Genomic DNA, 11,824 nt, shown 5'->3' with positions numbered 1-11,824 from the left:
TCATTTCATATCCAGACATTTTAAAAGATTACATTATCAAGGTAATAAAATTTTGAGCTTCATGGTTGCCTTTCTGATCTGTATTATTTTCAGAGACTTAGTAACTCCTTTGATGTTTATTTCCATTTGAAAATCATCTCATTAAACTTTTTGCATAGTGCTAGTTTAAAAAAACAACATCTAACAGATAATGTTAAACAACAATGAAGTATTTTCCTTAGTGTTGGAACGATTCTGAGCTAGCAAGCCATACTCTTAGAGTCACGTTTAGTACTTTTCAGTAGTTCTACACCAAATAGTTCCCAAGTGGCCTGAGAGAGTTAATGTACATTTCTGTGTCTTTCATTTACTACCCAGGAATAACTCAGGCACTAGGGAGAGAGAAACAGTAATAACTAGGAACATGTAGCTCTCTGTATATATTCTCATGGAGGTGTCTGAAATTGGAATTCAGAGTACTTCATCCAATTGTTTCTTCCCTTGCAAATCTTAAGGATATTGATATTGTTTGGTCTTGAACCATGGAAAACTAGCACTGAAGTGTAGATGTTGAATCTGATAGGAAATGTGGATATTTGCTTAAAAGGTAATGTTTTGGAACTTTTGTGAAAAGGTAGAGGGAAAAGATTGTTAGGATTCTTTGGTATTAAGGTTTGATAATCTATAAATACATTAGCAGGATGAATGGGTGACCATGTCTATCATGTAACTTACATATAGTAATGCAAGGCACATGCACTGTATTCCTGAGAAATTCTGCAAAACACAGAGACATCTCTCCTTTTGGGGCAGAATTGATTTGAAAAGATTTCTTTAAAACAAATATGTTCTACTTTTATTAGTGCCTTAGGAAAATATCCTATTGAAGAAATTAAAAGTGGTAAACAAACATGAATGTAAGAACATTTCTTACTGTAAGCATAATTCTTTTAAAAAAATGTGTTCCTTTTAGACATATATAACAGTAGAGTGTATTTTGACATATTATACATAGATGGAGTGTAACTTATTCTAATTAAGACCCCATTTCATGTGGTTGTACATGATTTGGAGTTTCACTGTGGTGTATTCATACATGAACATAGGAAAGTTATGTCCAGTTCTCCTACTGTCTTTCCTATTCCCATCCTCCCTCCCTTCCCTTCATTCCCCTTTGTCTAATCCAGTGAACTTCTACCCACACCCCTACCCCATTATGTGTTAGCATCCACATATCAGAGAGAACATTCAGCTTTTGGTTTTTTGGGATTGGCTTATTTTACTTAGCATGACAGTCTCCAGTTCCATCCATTTACCCGGAAATGCCATAATTTCATTCTTCTTTATGACTAATATTCCATTGTGTATATGTACCACATTTTCTTTATCTGTTGAAGGGCACTTATGTTGTTTCCACAGTTTAGCTATTGGAATTTGAGTTGCTGTAAACATTGATGTGGCCATGTCACTATAGGTATGCTGAGTTAAGTCTTTTGGGTATACGCCCAAGGAGTGGGATACTGGGTCAAATGGTGGTTTCATTCCAAGTTTTCTGAGGAATCTTCCTACACTCCTTTCCCTAGTAGTTCAGCAACCAATTTGCGGTTCCCAGCAGCAATGTATGAGTTACCTTTCCCCCCATATCCTTGCCACATTCGTTTCCCTTGTATTCTTTTTTTTTTTTTAAGAAAACTGGTGTTTATTTTCCGTAACCTCATTTCCATCTTGCTTAATAAGTGTCCACAGGACAGCTCAAGTCCACTCCATGGTTGTTCCTACTCACTCAGTAGCCTGAGCATGGGAGCTGAGACCAGTCTTCAGCGGCGGGCTGGGCACATCCAGTCTTCCGTAGGGAACTGCTGGACTAGGCACAGAGGGCACCTGCCCACCTTCAGACCAGTCTGCAACCTCAGGTTGAGTAGCAGAGAACTCAGGAGCTGGAGCAGTCCATTCACCCTGAAATTCCTCCTCGGTCACAGCTTTTTCAGCAGCAGCCTGCTCTTCCTTTTCAATCTCTTCAGGATCTCTGTAGAAGTATAGATCAGGCATGACCTCCCACGGGTGTTCATGGGAAATGGTGTCACACATGTGCAGAACTTCTCGGGCCGGCATCCACCACATCAGACCCACAGAATGAGCTCCCTTATTGGTTTCATGGAATGGCAATGTCCCGTAGCACAGAGGGGAGTCTGTTACACAGAGCAATGGTGGGCAGATTGACATAGATGCTTCTGTAAGAGGCGGGTGGTCAGCCCCTGGGATCAGTACCACCAGAAGACGTGGCACCTGGAGGCTGCCTGGATCTGGTTAGTGAAGGTTCCAGGAGTGAAGTGGCCAGCAACAGGAGTGGCTCCAGTGGCAGCAGCAAACTTCAGCACAGCCCGCTGGCCAGTATTCCCAGAGGATATGACACTGACATCGGCAGGGTTTTCGATGGCAGCGGTAGCACCAGCTGCCAGCAGAAGCTTCTCCCAGGTCCTCTTCAGAGTTATGATGTAGAATGCCTTCACTTTTCCTTCTGTTCCATCTGGAAATCAAGGTTGGGTGCCACCCAGTGGGGTTCCTGCTGCAAGGAATTTGAGGACTCCTCTTCCTTCATTTGCAGGACAAGAGCTCTGGTACATTGTGACAGTTTCCCTTTTAAGTTACCACGGGAATCAAGAGCAATGCCATCTGGATCCCTCCCTGGGTAGCACAGAAAGCTGTTCACTCATATTGATTGCCATTCTGACTGGAGCGAGATGAAATCTCAGTGTAGTTTTAGTATGCATTTCTCTAATTGCTAGAGATGTTGAAATTTTTTCATATATATGTTTGATCTTTCATATCTCTTCTTCTGTAAAATGCCTGTTCAGTTCCTTTGCCAACTTATTGATTGGGTTATTCTTGACCATCATCTTTAAATACTCATTTCAGGTGAAAAGTAGTAGAATTTAAGGCTTTGTAATTTAAAAAATAGCTATTCTGTACTCTTGTTATGAATTCAAATGGTAACCAACTGATTTTATACCAAATTCTGGACAGGTATTGGCTAAAAAATCATAGTTAGACATAATCAATACTAGAATTCTTCTCCTTAGATCTTCTTTTATATATTTTCAATTAATTGACACAAATGGGGTACAACTTTCATTCTCTGGTTGTACATGAGTAGTAGAGTCATACCATTTGCCGTTGCATAATCATACACTGTACATAGGGTAATGATGTTTGTCACTATTATCCTTTCCTCCCCCCGCCCCCTCCTCACCCCTCATTTCCCTCTACACAATCCATCCTTCTCCATTCTCCTCACCCCCACCCCGATATGTTCATCATCCACTTATCAGAGAATTCATTTGGCCTTTGGTTTTTTGGGATTGGCTTATTTCACTAGCATGATATTCTCCAACTCCATCCATTTACTTGCAAATGCCATAATTTTATACTTCTTTATGGCTGAATAATATCCATTGTGTGTGTGTGTGTTGTGTGTGTACATATATCACAGTTTCTTTATCCATTCATCTATTGAAGGCCATTTAGGTTGGTTCCACAGTCTAGCTATTGTGAATTGAGTTGCTATAAATATTGATGTGGCTGCATCATTGTAGTATGCTGATGTTAAGTCCTTTGGGTATAAACTGAGGAGTGGGATAACTGGCTCAAGTTGTGGGTCCATTCCAAGTGTTCTACTTCTCCTTAGATCTTTTGTCCTATACTTTTCATAGTATCTTCCTATGACTTACGTAAGACAAGAAATCAGTGAAAACTTCTATATTGCTTGTATGAGGAACTCAGCTATCCAAACATGTATCAGAATAGGTAAATTATGAGAGTTGGAAATGATATTATTTTTTTAACCACTTATTCTAAGAAATTAATATAGAAGTGCCTTGGGGCATTATGTTCCTTCTGTCACATTTTCTTGCCACTGTGACCATCCATTAGCCACCTTTCTATCATGGTGCAGGCCTGACTTGGGTTCCAAGACTGTTTCAGTTACAACTTTATCTCATCTAGAGGGGTTAATCTAATACCTTCTGATAAAACATGGGGTCCAGGTAGGTGGTTGGAGCTGGTTAACTGCTTGAGGAAGTTGCCAAGGACCCAGTTTCTTTATGGTGTGGCTTTTTGTTCTCCCAGTCACAAATGGTTGCTCCAGCTGCAGCCATTATAAGAAGAGCCTTATAAGAAGAGCTTGCCTTTATGTTTATCAGGAAGGTGAAGCCCTTCTCATTTATAATCTCATTGCTACACTGTCACTTGATCACCTCTAGCTGTGAGGGAATTTGTGAAGGGTTGAGTTTTTTTTTTAAATTAATTTTTTTCAATTCTTTTGAATAGCTAATTCATTATCAAACTTAAAATATCCAAGTGTAAAATCTTACTTTTACATATCTCCCTCATTTCTACTTTTGTACCCTTCCCCTCAATAGCTACGGATAGTTGTCTTTCTTCTTCTTCTTTTTTTTAATCCTTCTAGAGATTCTTAAATGACTCTAAAGCTAACTCAAATATGTATTCGTTTCCCCCCCCCCCCTTTTTTTTAACCATAAATGGTTTATATGATAAGTATTTTTTAACTGGTCACATACTTGTCCCTGACTAAACCAAACTATCCAAGATTGTTTAATAAGAACCAGAGAATGGCAGCATCTGCTGTGGACCATTCTGTTTGTGTTTTGATCTGAGCTGCGTCTAGTAGTATCTAGATAGCAGTGAAACTATTGATTCTATTTAGCGACTGACAAAAGCTTAAGTGTTCTTCAGAACAGATACCTGTGACTTCTGTGTATCATAGTGCCTTGTATAGAGAAGCTGATCATAATTGTACAAAATGGAGCTCATTATGTCTCTTCCCTGTAACTGCTCACCTTCAACTCAATTAATGAAACTACTATTTGGTAAGTTGTTCAGACAGAAACTAAGTGGCCACCCTTGATTCGAGTCTCTTCAGCCTCCAGATGACTCCTTCTCTTGTACAACACATCTGTCTATTCAGCCAGCCATTCTTATTACCTCTGCTTTCACGAGTGATTACAGTTACCTCACCTTCCCTGCCAATACCTCTGATCAGTCTGGCCACCACGGGCTCTTGCCCTTACTAAGTGCAGCAGCTCCTTCCTCATCTCCCTCCCTTCCTTCTTGCCCCTATGACTCATGTAACGCACAGTGATCTAAAAAACAAACCACTTCCTATATAAACTCTCTAAAGGCTTCCGATTATGATTAGATTAAAATCTGAAGACCATATGAGGCCCCGGGAGACACCTGGTGATCAGATCTTGTCTACCTGTTCATCATCCCCTACCATTCTAAGCTCTGGTTCTTGTCCTTGAAGAAAAAGCTCGTTCTTGCCTGAGTGTCACTGCATTTTCAATTCTCTTTATCCGGAACGGTCTCCCGAGACGTATTCAAGACTGAATTCAGGACAAGGCTTATGTGATACTCCCTCACGACTTTGTTTAATCTCCTATACACTCTTTCCTACTAGCACTTTATCATTTCTATTCCATACTCTTTATTTTGCTTATAATACTCATAACTATCTAAAATAATTATTGCATACTTGCTGATTTTCTGGGTTTCTCCATTACATGTAAATTCCACGAGTGCAGGGACTCTGGCTGTCTTATTTTTCATTTAACAATGCTTTTTGAACCCTTAGCAGATCTTTTTCTTAGTACAGGGGTGATAACAATAAAACAGCAATTATTTTCTTTATGGGGCTTCTATTTGGGTAAGAATGTGTGTGCATATGCTATACAGGGAGATAGAGAATAAACAAAGATGTAAAATATGTATTCTCTTTAAGTGCTATTAAGGAAAAAAAACATGGAAAGGGTGTGAATTATCGGAGAGTTGGTGGATTTCAATTTGTTTGTTATTTTCACAATAAGGTTCTATAAGAAATTGCCTAAAAATCTGTAGCTTACAACACCTGATGTCTGTGGTTCTAGGGTTTTTGTAATCCAGGCTTGACTTGATTTCAGGTTATTGTTTATATTCACATATGTTCTGTATATCTCCCAATTTTTTAACACCACTGCAATACCAAATTCCTGTTATTTTTTTATGGCAAAAAAGATGGAGTGCAAGAGACCAGGCTTAATAGTGCAAGATATTTTAAGGCTCTGTTGAATCATCTCCACTAACTCCCAGTGAGCAAAATAGGTTGTTATGGTCAAGTCAAAGTCTAGGGGCTGGGAGGGGAATTCTGGCCACTATGAGGCCACACTTGTGGACACAAAGATCCTAGGGTGGGAATATGACAGGCTGTCTAGAGGAACAGCAAGGAGGCCAGTGTAAACAGCAGCAGAGTAAAGGAGAGATCAGGGAGATTGTGGAAGATGAGGGAAGGTAGGTTTGTAGAACAGCAGAATGGTCTGGGCTTGTCTCAGAGTGAGGTGGCAAGCTTTAAGAGGGTTTTTGAGCAGAAACATGTTTTTTTTTTGGCGGTGCTGGGCATTGAACCCAGGGCCTTGTGCTCGGGAGGCAAGCACTCTACCAACTGAGCTATCTCCCCAGCCCCAGAAAAATGTTTTTGAGCAGAACAGGGACTGGTAAGTTGGGGTTCCCAGTGTTTATTTATTGAATAAATGCATGTTGATAATACTTATTCTGACTCCAATAAGCCTCGCCAAATAATCCAAAAGAAAGACATTTAAAGTGTGACTGGTGTAAAATAACAAAGTTCTTAGAAACTGATTGTTATTAACAATAAAATAGAAGTGAATCCCAAGAAGGAGAAACCCTGGTAAGAAAGATTTATGGTATTGCTTGCCAGAGTGAAAGCTAGAGGAAAGCTAGAGGAATCTATTCAACCCGAAGAAAGGCCAATTGTGTTTGAAATTAAGCTAGTTATGTGGAAAGTAGAAGAACAAGCCTGGTGGCCATCCTTTAGGAATCTGAAAGCATTGTAGGGCTTGTAAAATGATGAGAAGGAGGTGATTTTAGACAGAGGCAATTCTTTGCAAGTTGCCAAATTATACTCTATTTATTGGAAAGAGAACTGAAGACCTCTGCATATATTAAACATTTAAATAGTTAGAGAACTAAAATGTAATTGAATTGTGATAATTTTTGGCCATAATGCAAAGGAATTAGATAAAACCGAATCCTACCCAATATGTAATTTCATCACATGAAACTAAAGAAATTTGTCAAGTACCTTACCAACCCAGAGTTTCATATCTCTTCCTGGTCCAGCAGGACTTTACGAGTGTCTTCAACACAATTTTCTTCCCTCTACCTGTCTAGCTTCTCTTTGGTAACATTTTTTATTTTTTTCAAAGCAAGATTTTAAAAGAATAAAATAGTTTTGCAAAGACATTACATATTTACTCCCTGGATTGAATATCCAAATAAGGCAGTCATGAAAAACTTTTTGAACAATAGGAAAATTTTCTTTCTTAATATTTTTGGTTAAGATTCCTAACGAAAGTTTAACTCATCTGAAAATCACAGTTTGTCTTTTCAACTCAGCTCTTGCATTACTCTGTTGTTAATCTCTGTTGATGGTCAACAGAGACAAAAATATGAATTACTTTCTTAGATGTCATAATTGTTCTTTGAGTTATTTCCTTAGTTTGAAAGATAACTTTGGTTCATATTCAAACTCAGTCTGACTTCAGTTTGTGCTTTTAAACTAGTATGTTACTGTCTCATCATATAATTCTTAGACATACAAATTCTTATTCTTATTTTACAAGCATTAATTATCTGTTATTGTCTTTTCTCATTTTTGCTTTACTTACTCCTTCTGGGATTTTATTTTCTTCCTACTAAAGTACATCTTTAGTGTTGCTTTTAACAAAGATTGTAGACAGTAAAAGTCTGTTTTTATATGTCTGAAATTTCCCCCTCCTTTCTTATTTAATAGAATTCTAAGTTCCACATTTATATCTCTCCATATTTTGGTAATATTTTTTATTGTTACTATTGAGAAGTCCACTGTCAATCTTATTGTCTTTCCTCTGTACTTATTGTGTTTCTTGGAAAGTAGTTTTTATGTTTTTCTTTATTTCCCTTAATGGTCTGCTATTTCATTATAATGTGGGTCTATGAATTCTTTTTAACTCTTAAATGACGTTTGACGGGCCTTTGTAATCTGACAACTAGTGATTTTCTGTATTTTGGGGAGAAATGCAGCCATTATCTGTTCAAATGTTACTTCTTCAGTTTTCTCCATTCTTCTCTTCTAGAGCTTCCTGTTATGTTAGAGCTCTGTATTTTATCCTCTATATCCATTCATTGACATCTCTTCTATCCTCCATCTTTTTTCTTTTTACGTCTACTTTGGGAGATTTTTTCTGTCCTATTTGCAATTTACTGGTTTTTTTTTTTTTTTTTTGTTGTTGTTCAAGTGAACTATTTACCCATTTAAATGGATTTTGAGATTGTGACAGGGTTCAGCATATACTACCCTAAAATACAACCATGACATTTTCTTCAAACAGCAGAGGCAGGAGTTCCTTTCTGACATCATCCTGTTGTCAGCTCTGGTACGGCAGTGGGCTCGAGGTGGTTTATCTGTGTTGTCTTTGCTTTCAGCTATCTTTGGAAGTGGTTCTGGGTCTTGGGAAGGCAGCATCATTTGCACACCACTTTGGGAATTCTTCTTTCATTTACAGTTAAGTCATAAAAGGATTTTTGGCTTTGATTTCAAGTCACTTGATAGATAACTTTAGTTAATAAGAAGAAAAAGGAAAAGAATTTAGTACTTCAGGGTTGTTTACTGTTTCTCTTAGTGAAACCCGATGATGAGATATTTGAAAAGTTTTCTTTTTTTTTTTTTTTTTAGAGCTTTGTGGTCTGAAGTTTCTCCCTCTCTCCCTCTCTTCTTTCTCCATGCACACATGGCCTCTCTCTGTTCTCTAAAGGAGTCTGCTTCTCTCATGGAACTTCTCCGTGGAGTAACCACCTCTTCCCCAGAACCCTGCTGACTAGATGTGCTCCACTATCTCTTATATCTTATTCTTGTGGGACTTCCTCGGCCTCTTTGGTAAACTTAAGCTCTCTCCAAACTGGCTCCTCTTTTTTCTCCTTTTGCCAGCTTTGACCTTTCACCTAGTTGCCTTGAATCTTTGCTGTCCCCCTCAAGCTCCTACATTCTCCAGTGCAGTTACATTTGTGAGTTTTAGTCATGTTGATGAGTGCAACTGTGGTTTAATTCATTTTCAGTTATGATATTTATCCATTGTTATTAATGGAAAATTATTTTATGTGTTTTGTTAGTACAAACAATGCTGCTAAGAATGTTTTTCTATGTGTATCTGATGTACATATACAGCTGGGCTGTGTTACCTGGGAGCACACTTGCTGAGTCAAAGAAGGTGGGCAGGTTCAGCTTTATTAGAAATGCCAAATTTGTTTCCTACAGTGCCTATATGGTTTTTTTTTAAAATTTATTTTTATTGTAAACAAATGGTATACATGTTGTTTCTGTTTGTACATGGAGTAACAGCATACCATTTGTGGAATCATACATTTACATAGGGTAATGAGGTTTGTTATTTTTTTCCTCACCCCCACCCTTCCCACCCCTCTTTTCCCTCTATACAGTCCTTCCTTCCTCCATTCTTGCTCCCCTCCCACTCCCCCATTATGTGTCATCATCCGCTTATCAGTGAGATCATTTGCCTTTTGGATATTTGAGATTGGCTTATCTCACTTAGCATGATATTCTCCAATTTCATCCATTTGCCTGCAAATGCCATAATTTTAGTATTATTTATAGCTGAGTAATATTCCATTGTATATATATACCACAGTTTCTTTATCCATTCATCAATTGAAGGACATCTAGGTTGGTTCCACAATCTGGCTATTCTGAATTGAGCAGCTATGAACATTGATGTGGCTGTATCTCTGTAGTATGCTGATTTTAAGTCCTCTGGGTATAGGCCAAGGAGTGGGATAGCTGGGTCAAATGGTGGGTCCATTCCAAGTTTTCTAAGGAATCTTCACACTGCTTTCCAGAGTGGCTGCACTAATTTGCAGTCCCACCAGCAATGTATGAGTGTACCTTTTCCTCACATCCTCGCCAACACCTGTTGTTGCTTGTATTCTTGATAATTATTTTATGTGTTTTGTGTTTTATGTATTTTATGTTTTTTGTGTTATAATTCTTGATAATGCTTGTAATCGCCATTCTATTTGGGGTGAGATGAAATCTTAGTGTAGATTTGATTTGCATTTCTCTTATTACTAAAGATGGTGAACATTTTTTCATATGTTTGTTGATTGCTTGTAGATCTTCTGTGAAGTGTCCATTCATTTCTTTAGCCCATTTGTTGATTGGGTTATTTGTATTCTTCATGTAGAGTTTTTTGTGTTCTTTATATATTCTGGAAATCAGTGCTCTATCTGAAGTATGAGTGGCAAAGATATTCTCCCACTCTGTACGCTCTCTCTTCACATTGCTGATAGTTTCCTTTGCTGAGAGAAAGCTTTTTAGTTTGAATCTATCCCAGTTGTTGATTCTTGCTTTTATTTCTTGTGCTATGGGAGTCCTGTTAAGGAAGTCTGATCCTAAGCCAACAAGTTGAAGGTTTGGACCTACTTTTTCTTCTATAAGATGCAGGGCCTCTGGTCTGATTCTGAGGTCCTTGATCCACTTTGAGTGGAGTTTTGTGCAGGGTGAGAGATAGGGGTTTAATTTCATTCTGGTGCATATGGTTTTCCAGTTTTCCCAGCACCATTTGTTGAAGAGGCTATCTTTTCTCCATTGCATATTTTTGGCACCTTTGTCTAGTATGAGAAAATTGTACTTATTTGGGTTTGTGTCCGTGTCCTCTATTCTGTACCATTGATCTACCTGTCTATTTTGGTACCAATACCATGCCGTTTTTGTTACTATTGCTTTGAAGTATAGTTGAAGTTCTTGTATTGCGATCCCCCCGCTTCACTCTTCCTGCTAAGGATTGCTTCAGCTATTCTGGGTTTCTTATTCTTCCAGATGAATTTCATAATTGCTTGCTCTATTTCTGTAAGGTACATCATTGGGATTTTAATTGGAATTGCATTGAATCTGTATAGCACTTTTGGTAGTATGGCCATTTTGACAATATTAATTCTGCCTATCCAAGAACATGGGAGATCTTTCCATCTTCTAAGGTCTTCCTCAATTTCTTTCTTCAATGTTTTGTAGTTTTCATTGTAGAGATCTTTTACCTCTTTGGTTAGATTGATGCCCAAGTATTTTATTTTTTTTGAGGCTATTGCAAATGGAGTTGTTTTCCTCATTTCCCTTTCAGCTGTTTCGTTGCTTGCGTATAAAAATGCTGTAGATTTATGCGTGTTGATTTTATAGCCTGCTATTTTGCTGAATTCATTGATGAGGTCTAGAAGTTTTCTGGAGAACTTTTTTGGATCCTCTAAATATAGAATCATATCATCAGCAAATAGTGACAGCTTAAGTTCCTCTTCTCCTATTCATATCCCTTTAATTTCTTTAGTCTGCCTAATTGCTTTGGCTAGAGTTTCGAGGACAATGTTGAATAGAAGTGGTGAAAGAGGACATCCCTGTCTTGTTCCCCTACATGGGGTTTTGCTCTCATTGACAATATTCTTTTTTTTTAATATACCTTTATTTTACTTATTTATTTTTATGTGGTGCTGAGAATTGAACACAGTGCCTCACACATGCTAGTGGAGCGCTCCACCACTGAGCTTTGACATTGACAACACCTGTATTTGTTGGGATTTAAAGGTGTTTGTCAATCTTATGGGTCTGAAATTGTAGCTTTTGGTTTTAATTTGCAGTTATATCAGTTAGAATAAGATCGAATGTCCTTTGTAGGCTTATGAGCCATTTTCTAAATCTTCTCTGAAGAGTTCTGCTAATTTTTCTATTTGTGAT

General features: G+C 37.9%; 1 pseudogene across 1 annotated transcript; it reads right to left on the bottom strand.

Annotated features, from left to right (window-relative positions):
- Positions 1–1,731: 1,731 nt before the first annotated feature.
- LOC306647659 (small ribosomal subunit protein uS2-like) lies at positions 1,732–8,557 on the bottom strand (annotated as a pseudogene). The gene is made up of 2 exons: positions 8,445–8,557; positions 1,732–2,506 (listed from the first exon to the last, which is right to left on the bottom strand). The product of its transcript is annotated as a small ribosomal subunit protein uS2-like (transcript).
- Between the last annotated feature and the right edge of the window lie 3,267 nt (positions 8,558–11,824).

Source organism: Sciurus vulgaris (assembly GCF_902686455.1).
Source record: "Sciurus vulgaris genome assembly, chromosome: 17".
Lineage (NCBI taxonomy): Eukaryota > Metazoa > Chordata > Mammalia > Rodentia > Sciuridae > Sciurus > Sciurus vulgaris.
Note: the sequence above shows the minus strand (reverse complement) of the source record. Positions and strands in the feature narration are given on the sequence as shown.